Genomic DNA, 15859 nt, shown 5'->3' with positions numbered 1-15859 from the left:
CTACTATCTTTCTTCAGTTTCAGTTTCGTTAACAGAGACACGATTTATACACGTCTACCGGCTACTTGTCTTCTCGCGACCGTATTTTATACATTTCATTGTTTTCGAAATACAGTGCAATACATCATTTGTGTCGCGGACGAAGGCCAGTTGTAGGTGCCTTATCTACATCTACATCTACATCTACATGGATACTCTGCAAATCACATTCAGAGGGTTCATCGAACCACGTTCACAAAAACTCTCTATTATTTTAATATCGTACAGCGCGCGGAAAAAACGAACACCTATATCTTTCTGTGTGAGGTCTGATTTCCCATATTTTATTGTGATGATCGTTTCTCCCTATGAACAAAGGGCGTTAAAAATGTTTTCACAGTCGTCTCTAACCTTTTTTTTGTTTTTTTGGAGGTGGAGAATGAAATTTTTTGTGAACATACTTGAAACATTTAGCTATAAGTTGCTATATAAATGTATTTTCTTTTATTTACAGGCGAGCTATAGTGGACCATGAAGTAGATGTCAGGTTGCGACAACGGTCGGTGATGAAGGTCCTCTTCAAGGCACAAGACTTTACCATATTGATTCACAGGAATTGGCTCCCTGTTTATGGAGAATCACAGCAGTATCCAGCGATGGTTGCAGAGGTTTAAAGAAGGTGATTTCTCTCTGCTGGACAATCCACGATGCGGTAGACCTTCGACGGCAGTGAGTGATGTGAATAAGGAGACCATTGATCAAATCATCCAAAATGACAGATGTGTGACCACACGACAGCTTGCTGAAATAACTCGTTTGTCATTGTGTAGTGTGGTATCAATGGTACAGTCACTATGGTACAGAAAAATCTATGCACTTTGGGTGCCTAGATTATTGACAAGAGAAACGAAGACGATGAGGAAAACTGTGTGCGAGGGTCTCATGAAGACCTTTACTGAAGAGTGGAAACAGTGTTTTGACGGTGTCATTAGCCGGAATGAAACATGGTTGTTTTTGTCAGCACCAGAGAGAAAAACCCAATCCATGGAGGGGCATCATCCGTGTTCCCCTCGGAAAAAGAAAGAAAGACTTTCACGAACAGCAGGAAGAAAGGTGATGGCCTCCTTCTTCTGGGAAGAGTGTGGTGTCATTTTCATTGAGTTTTTGGAACCTGGCTCCACAATTAACCGGGACCGTTACTGTTTGTCATTGGACAAGCTTCGACGTGTCATCAAGACCCACAGACCACAGCATCAAGGGCAGCTCATCAGATAATACCATGACAACGCCAATCCCCATACAGCCCTTATGACGCAGGAGAAAATAAGGAAAATGGGTTGGGAAATTCTTTCTCATCCTCCCTACAGTCCGGACTTGGCTCAGTCTGAATTGTACCTCTTTGGTCGTCTGAAATCCCACCTGCGCAGTAAAACATTTAATCGTGAGAGAGACCCCGTTTCCTGTGTCAAGCGATGGTGTAAAAGTCAATCACAAGAATTTTACCAAAGTGCATTTACATCATGGAAAGAACGTTGGGCCAGATGCGAAACAGCTGATGGAGGCCACATTGAAGGGGCTCAATGTATAGCTAAATGTTCCAAGTATGTTCACAAAAAATTTCATTCTCCTCCTGCAAAAAATAAAAAAAATACAGACGAATGTGGAACACTTTTTGAACGCCTTTTGTAGCCCGGCGTCATCAAAATATTTTCGCATTGAAAGGAGAAAGTTGGTAATCGAAATTTCGTGAGAAGATTCCGCCGCAACGAAAAACACCTTTGTTTTAATTACGTCCACCCCACATCCGGCATCATTTCAGCGACACTCTGGCCCCTATTGCGCTACAATACAAAACGTTGTGGCCTTCTTTGAACTTTCTCGATGTACTCCGTCAGTTCTACCTGGTAAGGATCCCACACCACACAGCGGTATTCTAAAAGAGACGGACAAGCGTAGTATAGGCAGTCTCTTTAGTAGATCTGTTGCATTTTTTAAGTGTTGCAAGGTGTATGCTTCGCCGGCGATGGGCGAGGCATGACAGAATCTCCGACCAGAGAGTAGTTTATTGTCAGTTGTTGCTTATCGCTAGTCTGCGCGAGTCGACAGTAGAAGTCAGTCCGCGCTAGTCTGCGCTTGTCTGCGCGAGTCTGCAGTAGTAGTCAGTCGGATACGGTAGTAGGGAGTCGGCATGCGTCGGCTGAGTGCTCTGGTCGCGACTCTGGTCAGGACTCTGGAGGATGAGTATTGTTGTAGAAGGTAAAGAAGCAGCATTGCGCATATTTAATAATGTATGTTAATTGTAATTTAATTTGTTCAAAAAAATGCCCCAATAATAATTTTTTATAAAGTAACTCTTTTAAAGAAAAGTATTCATTTCAATTTAAAGAATTTTTCCACTCTTTTGAAGAAAAAGCATTTATTTCAATTTAAAGAATTTTTCCTATGCATTCCTTCCAAGAATAATATATATATATATATATATATATATATATATATATATATATATATATATATATATATACGCCAGCATTGCACGAAGCTGTGTCGGTAAGTAAGAGCAGATATAGTTGCAGTTTTTATTGACGTAAGAATTTTGCTTTTGTTATTCAGAATACAGGGCCGAAGGTCAGCGCTGCTGTCCTTATAAAATTTCCAGATATTATTATTTCTGTTAGGAGGTTACATTTGGTTCATGGTTCATTATTTAATTAATATTATTGTGGCTCCATTTCCATTGACATTTAACCAATATTCATGCGGGGAGGTTACACTTGGCGACATCCGGCCAGGATCATATTTCTTTGTGAATCTTCTGATAAGTAGTCATATATCTGCTCTTATTTACTTAAATGTAATTAGCATTTGGCGCAACGCATTTACTAATTTGTCACTCTTTCTGCCACAGATCATCGGCAATTTGTTGCTCTTTGTTATATTTGTGTTTGTTGCATTTTTGCATTGTGTTTGTTTCATTTGTGAATAATTTTGATTAGTGAAAAATGCCGCGAAAAACTGTTAACAGTACATCGCGATGTATAATGTGTGAAATAGCCGAGTCAAATAATATGACCGATAGTACTTGCGACACGCAGTGTAATGATGACAATCCTTCAATTACAGACAATCAGTGTGTACCGACCACTAATGTTGATTTTGACCCTAGTGATGAACAGACGAATTCGATTGTTTCCTCTGTTAATTTAACGACAATTGATGACGCGGGGCGTTTTGTTGCAATGAGCGCTGCCCAGCTTGAGACACCCGGTTTGCAGGATTTACGTGATGAACAGACAAATTTTTCCAACGAAAATGAACAGTATACTCAAAGTAGGACAGATTTATTTGATTCCGAGGTAGTGACTAACAGTGCACATCCGATTGTCAAACATTTTCAAGAATCACAAAATGACCGAGTGGTTACACAAAATGTGACAATTGCAGGTACAACAGCAAATAGCACAGAGAATAGAGCCGATAACTTTGGCTGGGATCAAGTTATGGCATTTTTACGACAAATGGATGAAAAACATAACAACAGTTCCAAACAGTCGAAGAAAGAACAAGACGACAACTTCAAACAACTTAATGAAAATTTCAAACAACTTAGTGAACAGAACAAACATCTTAGTGAACAGAACAAACAACTTAATGAAAAATTAGATAACCTTAATGAAAAATTAGACAACAATTCCAGACAGCTTAGTGAACAGATTAGAGCCGTTGCCGCGCAATGTAATGATAATAAAGAACAATTACGTGAGGAAATTGAGGCTTGTGCTAAGAAAAGTAGTGAAGAAATTAGATCTGTTGCGCAAGAATTAAGGGATATGCAAACAGCTGCAACAGAATCACTTAGAGACGAAATTAGTGCAGTCGGTAAACAATGCTCTGAAAAAGCAACACGGTTACGCGACGAGTTTAAATTAATGACAGCAGAACTTTCGCACACGCTGGTTACAAAAATAGACGCGAAATTCGACCAACAGAACAGTCAAATTGACGAACGTTTTAATCACCACCTACAAAACAGTGAAACGCGTTTCCGTAAATTTATACAGGAACAGAATAAAGTAAAACGACAAGTTATGGAAACAATTACCGCACAAAGACAGGAAGATAAACGTAAATTGTTTACGAAAGCAAAAACATACGTAGACAACAATATTGCTACAGTATCGGACGAAATTAATACAATCAAACAGTTGAACACAGAATTGCGTGATGAAATTTCTGATCTTAAATCAAAAACAGATACACACACAGTAGATATTCAGACAGTGACAGACAGACTCAAACAATTAGAACTAACACAGGATTCCGATGACATCAAAGCTGACGTTAAAAAACTGAACGAAACCACACGTAAAATACAAAAACAAATTTATGCTTCTGACACTAAAAACGATGATCAGATAAAAATACTGACTGAAAAATAGGAAGAATTGGCCAGTCGTATTGACGTTATTAAAAGTAATAATGATAACAAATCAGACGATACTTCATCGATTTCGTTTTACCAAACACCTGAATTCCAAAATTTACAGCAGACGATCGGTGAGATAGATTCGTCTAATAATACATTATGTAGAAAATTATCAACTTTACAGCAAGAGGTTACAGAGATGAAAAATGTTTCAGCGTTTAATACATCACAGCAGACGCCACTTTGCGAACATTTGTCAGACTCACACGGCCAGTTTAACTTAAGTAATTTACAGAGAGTACGTGAGTTAGATTCCGAACAGTCACAGACAAATAGATTCTCATACAATCGTGAACCTGTTCATATATTCAGTTACGAGAACGTTGATTATAAGCAATTTGTATCTGTTAAAAAATCTAAGGTATTTGAAAATGACAGAGCACAGGTACACGCATTGAACTGGATACGGCAATTTCCTCTTGAATTTTTACCGGCATTTCCTGTAATGCCGAAACTAAAATTAGCATGGATACAGCAATTTGCTTCTGAATTTTTACCGCCATTGCCTGTAACGCAAAAGCTAAAGTTTATTTGCAGCGCGTAATAGACCTCAGGAGATTCATTACACTTTAATGAATATGTGCCGTAGCGTGCACAGGGCCCCGAGCCATAGTAGTGCTGTTTCATCTTTAGTTTTCTGCACTGCTGCCTTCTCTTCTACTATCCTTTATATCTATCAAAACGGCTCTTTAACTATTGCTCTACCTAGTATTAAGAAAAATGTAAAGAAATCCCGATATGACAAGTTTTTACCGAAAGTGACAATTTTTCATTAGACACTCCAGAAATTGACAACCATGAGAACTTTAATAACAGGCAAAATTTTTAATCATCAGTATGTGTAAAAAAATTATCAGCAACAGGAACAACATTTTAGTAATAATAGACGTTTTTCACCGCAACAGCATGAAAGCCAGCCGGTTAAAATACCTAACCAACAATGCAATGTACAAGGTCAACCGAGCTTTAATGTTTCGCCGCGTACACGTATAGCGTCGGCCTCAACAAATAGTAACTCACAGCAGCAAGGGAATCAGTACGTACAGAAAACACACCATTTCAATTCCTATCGCAATGCACCGTATAGAAATGACAATCATGACAGATGTAAAAATAATGAGCACAATTTTCAGCGTACATTTAATAACAGTCGATCTTATCAGCAGCAAGAAGATCAGCAACAACATATTATCATGAATGAGCCAGACAGTAGGTATCATCCCGAACGTAATACGTCAGGAAGAAATAACAGAACAGTTCAAATAGTCGAAAAGCCACAGAATCCTCCTGAAAATAATAACACGTCAGATACAATTTGACTAGATACAGTACAGGTTGCATCTTCCAGCAACGTAAGCAATACTTTTGACACGCAGAATCTTGTTCACGAGAATGTTATTTGAAACATGCTTTGTTGAATGCACCGCTTTTATCGCACTCAGATCTTACTAGAAATTCTTCCATTGCCACCGACAGTTCTAACACCGCTTTAGGTGTACATATTTTTCAGGAAATTGAAGAAGATGGTTTTACAATAATTAAAAACATAACCTTTGCGAGTCGCATTCTGTCAGCTGCTGAGCGCAATTATTCTGTTACTGAACTTGAAACATTATGTGTTGTATGGGCTTTTACCAGATTTCGGCATTTTCTTTATGGAAGACACACTACCGTTTATACAGACCACAGAGCGATACAATTTTTACTTTCCGCTAAATTTACACACGACAGATTAAGTAGATGGAAACTTTATCTACAGGAATTTAATTTTACAATTGTTCACATTCCCGGCACACAAAATATTGTAGCAGATTCACTATCCCGTTCTCTCAGCAACAATCAGCAAGACATCGCAACCAACTTCTGCAAAGCAAATTTCAGCGTCATGTACATTCAACAAGTTGCATTTGAAAATTTCATTTCGTCGTCATTACAAGACATAGCAACAGAGCAGAATAAAGACAACGTATGGAAAGAGATTAAACACCTTTGGCAAAATAGGAATAATGTTACTATTAGAAACCATTACACAGTACGCAATGACATTCTGTTTCGCCGCTCTCATCCTGACAGCAACAATTGGTTATTATGCATTCCTGACGAACTTGTTAACAAATTAATCTGGTATACTCATTTAAGTTACGCACATTACGGAGCTAGAAAATGTTTTCTTATACTGAGACAGAACTGTTATTTTACCAACATGGAGAAGCGTATTCGACGTGTTTTAGCGTCATGTAAAATCTGCCAGAAAGCTAAATCCGACATGACTTCACATATGCCTCCATTACATCCCATTGTACCTATTAAATTGAGACACATGGCCGCTGTAGACATTTTTGGTCCGATTCCCAGAACTAATAGAGGTTTTTGCTACATCTTTGTCGCTGTTGAACTCACTTCAAAATTTGTTACCTTCACTCCGTTACGCAAAGCTACAGCTAAAACTGTTTCGAAAGCATTTGTAAAACATTTTCTATTTCATGTAGGGCATGTATTGAAAGTAATTTCCGACAATGGACCACAGTTTCGATCTGCTATATGGACACGTATGTTATGAGCTAGAAACATTTCTCCGATATATATATCCAGGTACGATGCTTCTTCGAACCCTTGTGAACGAATAATGAAAGAAATTGGTAAACTGTGTAGAATTTACCGCCATAAAAAACATGTTCATTGGGACACACACATACTCTCATTCCAAGATGTAATTAATTCGATACCGAATGAATCAACTATGCTATCTCCGTCTGTTATACTGAAAAATGTTGAACCACCTAACAAAATTAAAAAATTAGTAACCTTTCCTACATCTCGTCGACTACGACACCATGAAATAATTGACATTGCGCTGAACAACATCAAACGTGCCGCAGAGCGCCGGAGAAGACAGTAAAAACGGGTTTGTATACGCCGTGACTTTCACGTTGGACAGAAGATATTAGTACGTACACACTATTTATCGAATAGAGGAAAAGGTAGGTGCAGTAAATTTGAACTTCTATACGCAGGTCCATATCGGATTCGCAGCATTCCTCACCCCAATGTAGTACACGTCGAAACTTTGAGAACCAGAAAAACCAAAGGGAACCACCACGTGTCGAACTTCAAACCTTTTATTGAATGAAAATACTTTATGATTTATCACACTGTAATGCCATTTCCTAATTTTTATGACCACTTATGCAATTATATTCACATGAACACCTACTGACGATTATCGTAATTTCTTCTTGGCAAGTGCCTGGCAAGGTAAGGTTAGGAGTTCGCTTTTTTGTCGTTACACATCAGACCGTGCATATATTTCCAGATGAACTTACACATTTTTTTGACAGCTTCTGCAATTATATGTATGTGACTACTTACTGATGATTGTTGTATTTTTTCTTGGGAAGTGCTCGGCAAGGTAAGGTTAGCAGGTCGCTTTTCTTGTTGTTACACATGAGACCGTGCATATTTTCCATTTTTATGTATGTATGATTGTTTTCCTGTTTTGTTTGTATGCACTATGAAATATTTAAGATATAACAAACACCAGTTGACTTTAACATTTGCCTTATGTTAACTAAACATCGTGACTACTTTACCTTTTTTTTGCTGCTACATTGTGATACACTGTGTACATTTTTGCTTCTGAACACTGTAAATGTTTTTGACATATTGCGTTTTCTGTCATGCTATGCTGTATGCTCAATTATGTTACTATAATCCAGTTTTTATCTAATGGGTATATGAATAAAATGCAAGACATTAATTTTTGTTCATCATTTTCAGAAAGAAATAACGTGCAAACGAAATAAATTAAACAGAAATGGGAATTTCACCTTCGGAATGAACGAAAGAGGATGCAATACATCGTGATGAAGAGTAAATGGATCAGAATTAACAAGCATTAACAAGAATATACTATACACATCGTAGAATAGCAGTTTTAACTAATTTTTTCTTTCAGAATACGAGGCGATTGATGCAGGCTGTCAGACAGAACTACACATCATAGTTTTAGTGATGAAATATGATAGAAATAAGGAATAGTTGTATAATGAATAATGAAGTGACTTTTTTGTAGATGATAATGAATAATGATGAATAATGATGAAGAATATGCTAATATGGATAATGAAGTTTTTCTTTACAGGTGATAATAATAATGGAGTTATGATGATATGGATAATGATGAATAATCATGAAGAATATGCTAATATGAATAATGAAGTTTTTTCTTTGCAGATGAATATAATGATGAAGTTTGTATATTTGCTGTTAGTTAAGAGATGCTATGTAGTTATTTAAGTATTTGTTGCAGTTCATTTTGACAGTATGTGTTATATCGTATGGTATGATGACTGAAGGTTTTGGAAAGGACAGCTAGAGAACATATATATTTTTATACACATTTCACTACCTGTTAATTCGAAGTTCATTACTTTTCAGCATAATATGCGTTTCTTCTTTCAGCTCAATAATCCATTTTGTATTTTTTCCAGGAGAAGCTTTTCATGATACTTACTAAACCTGTTACTTATTAAACCTGTACTAGTACTTGCATTTTTTTTACCCAGTTGTGTCTATCATTTATAAATGTGATCACATATACTGCCTTTGTTTCATAACCTTGCTACAGCTGACTCATGACGAAAGACGTTACACATCTTCATTTGCAGCAATAAATCAAAAGCAAACAAAGTAATTACCAGTCCCAAATAATGCAACTAGTTTAAGAGAGTTCTAAATAATACTGATCAGCTCTGAATAGAATGTCACTTCAATAATGACTTCTGAATAATACAAAAAAAATGCTTTGTAACTGGCCAATGAATGCCACTGTTTATAGTAATAAGATGACATATGATGCCAATGGTTGCTATAATTAGACTAATTATGTATAAATGCTATGCCAATGATTAACTCATTTTTGAGTAATGACTTCTGAAGAATACAAAAAAAATGCTTTGTAACTGGGCAATGAATGCCACTGATTATTGTAATAAGATGGCCAATGAGTGCCAATGACTGCTATAATTAACTGAATTATGTTAATACTATGCCATTCATTAGCTTCTGTTTTGAATGATGACTTCTGATGGTTTGTAGTTAGGCAATGAGTGCCAATGTTCTCTGTAAACAAACGATTTATGAACATTATTCTGTAATACTACATACATGGTACAGAAATGTTCAGTAACTGGGCGATGAGTGCCACCAATTACTCAAATCAGTTGTTAGACTAGTGTAATTCTCAATGAAGACTACTATGTGACTTAATGTCCTTCACCTTCTGACCTAATTACCAGAAATTACTGCAATATCCATTTGTCCTGCATATCCTCATGATCATGGAGCACTATATTTGGTTTTTGCACTAATTCTACGTTGGTCTACTTTACAAGAACATGGTGTTGACACGACATGCTGTCCACCACCTTGAGCGATGGAGATGTTATTATGGTCCCACTGTTTGGTGTACCTAGTGTACTACCGAAATGATAGCATGGAATATTATTATGACATTTCAGTGTCTTGGCTACACTGATTAATACTTCAAGGAAAAGAGCTTCAGATTGTCTCACTTGGTGCTGTGCTTCTGTAGAAAGATATGGACTTTCAGTGCAGCTGCGTGCAACCTTAAGTGCTACAACCATGATGCAATCCTTCCCATTCCTTTCCTAATTCTTGTAAAATGAAAAAGACATATACCATGCGTGTGCACTTCATTTCATTTGTTAGCAAGATCAGTTGTCCTAAAAATACTAAAGACTACTGTAGTGCATGTGCACTTTATATCACTCCTTGATATGTTTATTTGTTGTAAAATATTAGAGAGTTTTACAGTGCGCATATTTAATAATGTATGTTAATTGTAATTTAATTTGTTAAAAAATGCCCCAATAATTATTTTTTATAAAGTAACTCTTTTAAAGAAAAGTATTCATTTCAGTTTAAAGAATTTTTCCACTCTTTTGAAGAAAAAGCATTTATTTCAATTTAAAGAATTTTTCCTATGCATTCCTTCCAAGAATAAAATATATATATATATATATACGCCAGCATTGCACGAAGCTGTGTCGATAAGTAAGAGCAGATATAGTTGCAGTTTTTATTGAGGTAAGAATTTTGCTTTTGTTATTCAGAATACAGGGCCGAAGGTCAGCGCTGCTGTCCTTATAAAATTTACCAGATATTATTATTTCTGTTAGGAGGTTACATTTGGTTCATGGTTCATTATTTAATTAATATTGTTGTGGCTCCATTTCCATTGACATTTAACCAATATTCGTGCGGGGAGGTTACAATGTCTTGCCAATAAAACGAAGTTTTTGGTTAGCGTTCCCCACAACATTTTCTGTGTGTTCCTTCAAATGTAAGTTGTTTGTAACTGTAGCTCCTAGGTATTTAGTTGAATGTACGGCCTTTACATTTGATTGGTTTATCGTGGAATCGAAGTTCAACGGATTCCTTTCAGCACTCATGTGGATGACTGATATAGTAAGGTTACGAAATACATAACACCACTTCGTAGTATCGCGTAATGAAATGTTTCACTGTGATTCCTTCTCAAGTGGGCTCCTCTGTTATTGAGATTCAAAGTACAAGTCTGCGTTTTAGAAGGATACGTAGTTCGCCATGTAATTAACAGAGGGCATCTATGGCTTCATATGGCATCCAGTCAACAGATTGAAACCTCTTTCACTGATTAAGCAGATTTGTCAGCACAGATGAAATTCTGTATTTTTAATCAGTAGTTTTGTATTCTTGTTGATGAAAGATGTTAATACGATAATCTAACTTTCCATCGGCAGACTGTTTCTATGTTGACTACATTTTTTACATCTGTCTCCGTCTGATCCGACTGTCCCTTATGTTCTTTGTTTTCGCAACATATAATTCGTTTCGGACTTCGGTAGTGGGACTAAATTTTCCACTGCGCATGTTTAAAAGGGCTACTATAAGTTCTTTCAGATTTATTTTAAACACAATAAACCCAGTACTCTTATGACAGCAAGATTTTTGTAAATGAAAGGATATTACTTCTTTCCAATAACGCATTTCTTTTTATGAAAATCAGTGTTTAATGACTGTTCCTAGTCCACTTCAGTCACGTTCATTTTCTAATTATTCTCATAAAAATAGCGGCAATCTACTACTCGTAATTCCATCTCTATATAACTTCTTTCAATATCCCAATTCGTTACAGCGACCACCAAATTTATTATGCATTTAGCGCCTGTGAGAATTATGTTTATATTGATGGGGGACCAAACTTCGTCACCTTAGTGTGTCAGGATCTATGTAAGTGCTGAAAGGGTAAAAATTGTTATATATGTATTCGTGAGTGTATGGTCGACCTGAAAGCGAGTTATAGTTAAAGTGTTGGAACATGCTAAAGCCAGTATCACTCATAAACGTTGACATTGAAAACTAGAAATACAACAAAAGTGTTCGTAATTTCGTCCCACCACAAAAATTCTCTAAAGTACAGTTAATTTAAATGTACTTTTACTTTCTGACATTGCAATGCATTTCACTAGGTCACTTCCTACATGAATGAGCGCTCTTTTCAAGTTTCTTCAGCCGTCCAAAGATGTGTACCATACAAGTTTGTATGTCAATATAGATGAGGAGCATGTTTTGTGATAACAAAGTAAGCATTCCGTAAACAAATCCATTTCTCTTCCCTTGTGCTGTCCCTTATCAAAAAAGTAAAGTAATCTTTATAAAAAGCAAATAAAATCAGTTTTTAATAACAGTTCCGAATTCCGTCCCTGGGACGAAAATAGGAACTACAGTGGGATGTAATTATTGTATTGGTTGAAATAGTAACATAGGCCTAACCCTTGGCTACAACGATTTGACACCAGAAACTACAATAAACGACAGAAGTACACCTCAATATTTGAACATAAATCAGTGCTCTCATTAAGAATTGTGGGCTGTTAATTTGACCACTTAACTAACTCACTTAAGCATTAAAAAATTATTCCACTTCGCACATGCAACGTACACGTGCTCCATACAACAAACTCTCTCAACAATGCAAACGTTTGTTACCAACTGTGGAAACCGAAAATTGGTAGGGGGATGAAATTAGGAGTGAGGAGGATATTAGGGCGCCTTACTTTATGCTCTGTTGTACGAAACTGTTGTAACTGCGACCAGGACGGTCGCGGGGTAGGAATGACGGAAGGCGCAGCGGGACCCGCGGAGAGGCCCGCGAACAACAACACAACTAAAGAGGACGGACACGACCAACGAAGGACAGAACGAATACAACAAGCCCGAACACAAGGAAAAAAACACGTCCACTCGTACACGGAACAAGGGAGTAAACTGTGTAACGTGAGGCGAGGTGTCAACCGAATTACGCGAGATTAGACTGACTGGCTGAGCTTTTTTTTTTCTTTTCTTTTATTGAATTTCGATTCCCCCCGAAGGGGGCGGGCTGGCAGAAGCTTAGTACGCTGCTCTGCAGCCTACACACTATTTAAAACGTAAGAAGAAGATAGGAAACAATAAAAGGAGGCGATAAAACGATGACTTACATTGTAAAACGGCAGAAAATTGTGAAAAGTTAAAACATAAAGCAAAGGGTTGGCAATGCTAATAAAATACACACGAAGCAGACAGATAACATAGTAGACAGACGATTAAAAAACATCGCGACAGCCTGGTTTCTGTTCGCAAGAGATATGAAGATCACACAGCGTCAGTATGATGTCCGTTCGCAACACTTCGGAAAAGACACACAACACTGAACACTCACTGTAAACACTGCACTAGAATGTCGGCACAAAGATGACACACCATAGGCAAGGGCAGAGGGGGGGGACCTGGACAGATGGGGGAAACACAAGGACGGAGGAGAGGAAAAACGAAAGGGGAGGGGACCAAAGGTGGGAGAGGACTCATAAGGGGGGGGCATGGCAGACGCGAGAGGGAATTGGAAAAGGCAGAGGAGGGAAATGCAAAAGGACTTGGGGGAGAGAAGGGGGGCAGAGAGAGGGTAGGTGGGGAAAAAAGAGGATGGAAGGGGGGGGAAGAGGATGGAAGGTGGGGAGAGGGAGCCCAGGAAAAGGACGGAGGAAAGGAGGGGGTGAGGATCAGAGTTGATAGGAGGGATAAATGGAGGGAGAGAGGGCACCATCTGGGAGGGGGAGTTGATGGAAGCCACCTTGGGAAAGGAAGGGTGTAGAGACGGAGGGTAGGGGGGACACAACAGTGAAGATGTGGCAGTGGGCGGGGACGGGTGAGGAGAGGAGCAAGCAGGGGGTGAGGGGGATTAAGGCGGCGGGAGGTGTAGAGGATGCGGATATGTTCGAGGAATAGGAGCAGATGGGGAAAGGAATGAGGTCATAGAGGATCCACGTGGGGGACGGAGGCATATACGGAAGGCGAGGCGGAGTGCATGACGCTCAAGGATCTGGAGGGACTTATAGAATTTGGGGGGGGGGGGCAGATATGCAGGTGGACTGGCTGAGCGAAAGGCCGGCACTTAAGGGGCTCCAGAACGCCCTATACTTGCAATGTTAAAATAACGCTTATAAATTACACCTTTCCTCACGAAGTATTTGAGGTAGGAAGTTGAACTTTTTACAGATTATTTATTGGAATATGGGCTACAACTTAATACAGGGATTTTACAAAATTTTAGTTCAGTTATTAAAGATGATTTTTTTTCAATTGTAATGAAAATTCACATTTTTTTGCAATTTTTCATTTACATATTCAAAAATATACAGTTTTTTGGAAAAAGGCTGTATTAAATTATGCAGAAGGTACTGTGTAACATTTAATGAAAGTTTGAAACAAATATGTTTGGAAGATCCTTAGAAAACATGTAATTAGTATGAGAAAATAAAAGTTTTGGGAATCGAGCGACAAAGATTGGATTAACTTTTTAGTGCATTCCAGGTCCATAGGATGGATTATCTTCATCCTCTGCAAACTCCTCCTCCAGCTTCCTCTTGTTCCTCCTCCTGTTTACTCTTGCTTGTATTTCTAGACTCTTTACAGCCCTGTCTGCAGCCCGAAGGCGTTCCTTGTCTAAAGCAAGCATCGCTCGTACCATGTTAGAACCTATCTTCATTCCCATATTTCTAAATACCTTGCACCTTACAATGTTGCCATCAATGAAAGTCGCAACAGCATCATACACACCAAAGTGAAGTGTTTCTATTCCAACAAATACAGTCTTGGGGATTCTCGACCATATAACACTATTTACACTTTCATTGGGGTTTTGAGTTTTTCCGTGAACACACTTTTTCAACAGTTCAGGTGCTGCTAAGTCTCTGAAAATAGGTTTTATCACCTCCATAATTGCATGAGGCAGACTATGCTTATGAGTGTACACTTAACGAGTTAGCAATCCTTTGTTATATTTACACCAACTGCCTTCTTCTTTGGGACACAAACTATGTTGGGGATTTTCATCGTCTTTATTGTTTACAGTAATAACACATACCTTTGGCTTTCCGACATTTTTCCTTTTCTTAAAAGCCTTCAGAGGATTTGTAATAACTTTACTTTTACTCATTATTATACTTCAACAAAACAGAGACTCAAGAAACAGAATTAATTACGAATATTTTCGAGATGACGACAGAGTAAATAAACATGAAACAATCGACAATCACACCAGCGATATATACTGAACCATCACAGGTTATCCACAACACATGCTTTATCTCACATCACTAAAATGTACCTGATGAACACGGACGTTAATAATAACACCATTTGACAGCAGTTTAACAGCGCCACAGTGGGTCACGCCCATGTAGAACACATTTAAAAAAAAAATTAAAAATAGTTGTATTCTTCGGAATTGAATAAATTGTATATCTATTAAAAGGTAATAGTCTGCAGATTCAGAAAACGCAAAAAAGTAAAAATTGAACTTTTCATGATTTTGAGCCTTTCCGGAGCCCCTAAGCATGCTATCGAAGGCGCCGCTATAGGCTGCTGGGACCACGTGTTCCTCTGTGGCGCCCCCACACTAAAAGCGGGCCCGGAGGCGCGCGCCGCCACGGCTTACGGCGCGATGGTGCAGAGACCTCTATGGGTGTTCGACGTCCATGACGTCTGGCGCGGATTCAAATTCCGCGGCGCGTGGTACCAGAGAAACCAGCGATTATGCAAGAACAATTTAACTTTGCCACATCACTTAAAATAACTGAACCATTAATAACATTTCTTACAATACAGAAGTATTTGAATGTTTAACTCCATCCTTTCCACTAAATACTAAATAAATGAGACTGTTTCGCCTCAAGTAAGTGAATAAAGTAAATATAATTGTAAAACTTTTACCAGTTGGCTTTGAAATAATTAAAAGTCTTTTTCCAGTTTTGTCATTGGCTGATGTGAGGCACACAGCATTTGCAATAATCTTAG

Source organism: Schistocerca nitens, chromosome 1 (assembly GCF_023898315.1).
Source record: "Schistocerca nitens isolate TAMUIC-IGC-003100 chromosome 1, iqSchNite1.1, whole genome shotgun sequence".
In the NCBI taxonomy this organism is placed as follows: Eukaryota; Metazoa; Arthropoda; class Insecta; order Orthoptera; family Acrididae; genus Schistocerca; species Schistocerca nitens.
The sequence above is the reverse complement of the archived record's forward strand: the minus strand, read 5'-3'. Positions refer to the sequence as shown.